The sequence below is a fragment of the Saccostrea cucullata genome, unplaced genomic scaffold (assembly GCF_032062105.1).
Source record: "Saccostrea cucullata isolate Sc308-1 unplaced genomic scaffold, CSIRO_AGI_Scuc_v1 ctg2582, whole genome shotgun sequence".
Taxonomy (NCBI): domain Eukaryota; kingdom Metazoa; phylum Mollusca; class Bivalvia; order Ostreida; family Ostreidae; genus Saccostrea; species Saccostrea cuccullata.
The window spans coordinates 348,678-354,952 of record NW_026929448.1 but is presented as its reverse complement, the minus strand read 5'-3'; the positions used below and the strand labels follow the sequence as shown (position 1 = coordinate 354,952).

General features: G+C 34.2%; 1 protein-coding gene across 1 annotated transcript in view; it reads left to right on the top strand.

The window, feature by feature from the left end:
• LOC134280873 (uncharacterized) overlaps window positions 1–6,275 on the top strand; it is a 121,702-nt gene that overhangs the window by 22,309 nt on the left and 93,118 nt on the right. The window lies entirely within an intron of this gene.

Here is a 6,275-nt window from a genome sequence, read left to right as displayed (position 1 = left end):
CATTTTTCAATTTTATTTGTGTAACACATGCGGGTAGATTGAAATTAGGGTCATTGTTGACCAACTTGTTCAATAATGTGAAACGCTGATACGTATACCCAAATAACATGCACTTATTTTTTGCTCTAAGGCGATTGAAAGCGCGGGTTTTTATACCATTTTATAAACAATAATCGGCCAGGTTAACACAAGGAAAATAAAAAAATATAATAAATAAATCACAATTCCCGGTGTTTTCAACTGTTTTTTTTTTTCTAAAATAAATGTACTGTTTTGTTAACTTATTTATAAATTAAAAACTACCGGTAATTTTTTAATATATTCCGCAATTATTATTCACATTGTTTCACATTGATAAGATACGAAAGAATGGTAGCATAATTTTCACTACTGTAGATCACTAAATTTTCGCAACACCTTATTTTGGCGAGATAGTCATTGACTTTTCATAAACAAGAGATAGTTTTCACGAATTGTTGTTTTTCCTCTATATAATCGCAAGAGATACTATTAAAGGCGAGAATGACATTTTCGCGAGCTGATGGCCTTGCGTAATTGTGCGGAAATTAAGTTCTCGGGAAAACAAAATAGTGATTTACCGTTTATACATTGTTAAGCTTTATTTGGAGGTTGCATGGATTACTTTTTTAGCATGGTACTCGTAAAACATTTACCTTTCCAATTAAAAATCTTATATCTAACTGTAATAATTATTTTATAGTGCCAATGCAAATTATGAATGTAAATAATTTTGCATTATATAATAAAATAGGCCTACATGTAGATATTTTCATAAACCTGTAGTTTAGATTTATGGATAAAAATCTTCTTCCGCCTACCTTTTTTACTGAAGCCCGTTGAGGCCAGTTCAGATCGAGAAATATTTTTTATTGATTCTAATCGCAATAATTATTGCATTTAAACGCACACCAAATATTGCGATTAATCGCAATCATCATTGCGTTTAACCGCAAAGTACTTTGGCGATTAAACTCATTCATTTTTTAGTTTAAACTCATTAATATTTTTGCGTTTAAACGCAATTTTTTAGCCTTTAATCGCAATAATATTGCGTTTAATGGCAAATTCTTTGTATTTAAATGCAAAGATTATGATAAATACTACGGTCCGATTCTTTAGAGAAGAGCCGTTTGGTATTTTGTCTTTTTGAAAATGTTGCAGTTTGTGAGATTTTAAGTTTAACAAGTGGATTCTTACAACCAAGTCTTTTAAAGCTTTTAGAACTCAACACTTTTAACGCAGCCATTAAGCAATTCCTTAGGTATCACAGCTAATAAAGAATGTTTCAGTGGTATTAATAGACATATCAATTTGGTAGAATACATGTACATCAGCCAATCTTTTTTCATTTGATTTATTTTTGATTTAATATGATTCCATCTCATAAATTCTGGTGTTTACTGTATGTGATCAAAGGAAAGTGAGTTGAAACATTTTATCAGTTGTGTAACGTACAATGTGGCCGAACTTGGTGTTTGGTGATATGGCTTGTATCACCAAGACGTTACACTTAAGTTCGTTAACTTGTTAAGTATGTTTTCTTTTGTTAACCAAATCCATTTGTACAATTATAATACAAATATAAACGTTTTTTTCTTGATTGGAAAACCACTAACTGTGGTCAAAGGGTGTCTTCCGCATTGAATTTCTCTAGTCCTGCCACTCTACGAGTACTGCTGCATCTTGGCACTTCCCCCACTTATGTTGTAAGCCACCTCTCTCTATCTAAACTTACTGCCTTATGCAGGTCTTACGTATTAGTTAATATTGTAAACCTTTTCTGTCCATCCCCAACTGTTATGTGCCTTATTCAGGTCTTCTCACAATGTTAAAGTATAAATAGACAGGGTGTAACAACTCCATCAACAGAGAAGCATCATGGACTTCCTCTTTTTTTTGCTATTAAACGCAAAGTGCTTTGCGTTTAAACACAATGATCATTGCGAATAATCGCAATGTTTTGCGTTTAAGCTCAATAATTATTGCGATTAAACACAATGTTTTGCAATTGACCTCAACGGGCTCTGTACTTATTGAATAACTTTATTTCAAAAAAAAAATATTCGAAACTACATTAGTGTAAACATACGGTCTTTGAAAATATTAATTAAATATAATAATCTCTACTGATGAAGACAGTGTAAAATAAATCCTTGCTTTTTAATAGTTTAACCTCCTCTCTGTTGCAAGTGTAACCGAGCAGCAAGGCAGATGTTAAGTTTTCATAATTTATTCAGGAAATAAAGGCATTGATCTAAAATAAACAAAGTACATAATAAGTCAAATTACAAAAATTGAGAAAATAACATATGAGATAATTTACCTTACAGTATACGTTTCAGAAAAATGAGCTCCATGAAAAAATGTGTTCTGTAAACAATTCAAATTTAAACCTTAAAGACTCATTTCATTTACAACTTCGAATGCAAAAATACAATAAAGTAAAACGTTTGCAATCAAAATAATAACGTAATTCAAATCTTTATATGGCAATGAAACATATTGTTAAATATACAAATTACATACCATAAGATGCATATGATGGACACTGGATTTAAAATATAACTTCTTTCTGGAAAACGTATTACTGCTCTGATATACAAAGTAAAGCGCGGTAAATTTATACTTATAATGAAAATGTATTATTGGATGATAAAATAGGAAATAACCAATCAAATGAAACAGCCAATGAAATTATAGAATAAACTTTACTCAGGCAACTCAATCCAGGTGCGCAATAGAACTTTTGGTAAATCAAATTTTAAGATTTTATTTCTCAAAACGATTTGAAAAAATAAATAAAAACGAATAAATACATATAGAAATAGATTTCATAATATCACATACTCCCCTGGAAAATAGTTAATCTGTCCTCAGATTATAATAATATCAAATTCGCATACTAATAAACACGAATCAATTGAATTCCTCCATTTCACAGAACAAGAAATAACTTTTTATCACACATATTCAGAACCACAATCACTGATGAATTGGCTTCAACTCCTGTCTGTTCACGTTTCTGGTCGTTTTCCAAACGCACACTGTATACGGATGGAAAGGGTTTTCCAACAATGGTGAACACTTCTGGTCTCCACTTATCTTGTATCTTAACGCGTCCTTTGATCCCTCTGTTTCTTACGTATACACGGTCACCGATCTGCAACTCATCATTCACTTTTTTTGCATCGTGTCTCTGTCTCCGCTCATCTTCGTTCCGCTGAATCTCTGCCTTTGCCCTGTTGTACGCGAATTGTAACTTTTCCGAATGAAGTTCAATCCACCGGTCCAGACTGATGTCGTCGGTTGGAAGATTGGTGTTCCGTCCTAATAGGAAATTTATCGGCCGGTATGGGTCGCGTCCGTACATCAGGTAATAGGGTGAATATCCGGTTGACGAATGAGGTGTCACGTTGTACGAAAACACAAGCTCCTTGATGTATTCCGGCCACTTCCGCTTCCTCGCTGGGGGTAGAGATTGGAGTGAATCGTGTAGCGTCCTGTTGAAGCGCTCGCACTGTCCGTTTCCTTGAGGATGGTACGCTGTCGTTCTTGTCTTTTTAATACGGTAAAGGGTACACAGTTGCTGAATAATCTCCGCTTCAAAACACTTTCCCTGGTCTGAATGTATACGTTTACATACTCCAAATTTAAAGAAAAACTCGTTCACTAACACTCTGGCTACTGTTTGGGCTGTCTGATCTCGTGTCGGAACGGCTATAGTCCACTTAGAGAAAACATCTGTGATCACTAAAACATTCTCAAAACCTTGCGCTTTTTCCAACACAGAAAAATCTATCGCTAAACACTCCAGTGGTTCGGATGCTGTAAGGTGTCTCATACTAGTATGCACTTTGGGTGGTATCTTGGATATTGCACAACGGTCACATTTTTTACAGTAGTTTTTAATATCCAGAAACATTTTTGGCCAATAACACCGCTGTCGAATCATATTGAATGTTCTTTCTATACCTTGATGACATGGAGACACTCTAACACTAATGGTCGGTTGCGTATCTCAGATTTAAACCTACGATCAATGATTCCGGGTTTAAATCTAAGTTTTCGCGTTGCACGCATGTAAGGATTGGCTGAGTACGGCTCAGAATTACGGTAAATTCTGAACCTGGTGTAGAGGTGGTTTAAACCCAGCTTTACAAGGTTTCAATGTATTTTTGGGTAGAATATTTCGATATTTTGAAATATTTCGATGTTGCAGAAATGTTTTATGGCAATTATGATTGCGTTGATATATTTTGCAGTATCAAAAAAGCTATTCTACAAAATAATTATTTGTCCATGTTGCATGTTGATTTATTTTTTGGGAACACCTCTTAAACAACTTTTCAATCAGCCGTTTTAACACTGATTTATATGTAGTATAAAGTTTTGGAAGATACTTTAATTTAAATGCATAAATGTACATAAATAGGAATTTTATAGAAACTTTCTAACATACCAAATTTAAATCAAATTACGAATTTTACACTTTCGAACAGCTGATGATACACATTCCAATAATTTCTAATAATGCCGAATTTCTTTCAGTTATCAGTGAATCAGGCTATCTACAGCTAGGGCCGAAGGGACCGGGCAAGGGGGAGGAGAGTATGTTCGTCCCCTATAAATTGTCGCTGTATAAAATTCTATAGAAAACATGTAGATAATAATAAGTGTTTTCTCAAAAATAATGTCTTATAAAGTTTTTTTTTCATTTGAATTTAAACTAAAAATCTAAATTTATACATTTTCCCTTTATCATTTACCTGCATACATGTATTGTGTTTTGATTTTGTTTCTAAATTACTTACTAATATTCCAAAGACCCCATCCATGTTTTCTTCTATTCAGTCTTTTGCAAAAGCTGTATTCTTTTTGCGTTTTTATATTTTCTTATGGTTTGAATTTCGATGAAAGACGCTGTGATTTGAATTAAATCCTGTAAATTGTATTGCATTTTTTTTCAGCATTAACAATTTACAACTTAACATCAATATATATCATTGTTTTTTAATATATCCTTTTAATTTTCAACCAGTTACTAGAATTAAAACTTGATTTAAAGTGCTGTAATATTAGGAAACCTATTATCCTTCAACATTTTATAGGAGTAAGTCAAGATTAGGTAAATCTTACTCAGTTTTATAGCGTGCAACGGAAATGCGACTCAGGTAAACCCGACTCAACTGGGGTTTAAACCCGGCTTACGTGATCCACGGATCAACCACTGAGCTGTACTTATCTGAACCAAAGGTACGCAACCGGCCATAAGTCCTTCAAACACTCCGGAAGTAGAATCTGCGTGAGCTCTCCTAATTTGGGATCTTTAATCTTCCTTAGAATAACACCATCAGAAATACACAGGTATTTTAATTGCCTTAACAAAACTTGCACTTTCTTATTCTGTTTCCTCGAAAAACTTGGTTTAGGAACAGTGTTTGTCTCCAGGAAATTCGCACACTTTGAAATCACTGCGTCTTTTCTTTGTAATTCACTGATATCATCCTTTGAATATCCAGGAAATGTTTCTGCATGAGTGACAGTAGCTGAATCAATGAATAACACTGAGGAATGCACAGTTTTAATATCCAAAGGAACAATAGATCCATGAATGCATTCACTAAAAACATCAACACTTTTCATTGGAAGTCTTGATAGTGCGTCTGCGTTGCTGTTCTGTTTTCCCGGTCTGTACTTTATCTCGAAATCAAAATCTGCTAGTTGTGAAGCCCATTTCTGTTCATATGCACCAAGTTTAGCTGACGAAAGGTATTTCAACGGGTTGTTGTCTGTAAGTACCACAAACTTGTTTCCTAGTAAATAGTCTCTAAATTTCTCCGTCACACTCCACTTAAGTGCTAAAAGTTCAAGTTTAAGGCTACTCATTGTCTTTGCGGAACGTTCATTAGGTCGAAGAGTTCTGCTGGCGTATGCAATAACGACAGTACGTCCATTCTGCACTTGGGAAATAACGGCTCCTAGTCCATGTGCACTTGCATCTGTTTCTACGATGAATGGTAATGTGAAGTCAGCATATCCAAGTCAAGGAGCACTAGATAACTGTGTTTTCAGCTTTTCAAACGAATCCTGACAACTTTTTGTCCACTTATCACCAAATTTTGTCTTCGGATGTTTCATATTAAGCTTGGCAATTTCAAGTAATGGTTCCGCAATCTGTGAGAAATGTCGAATAAAACGGCGATAGTAGCCCGCAAATCCCAAGAATGATTTCACTTCTTTCACATTTTCAGGTA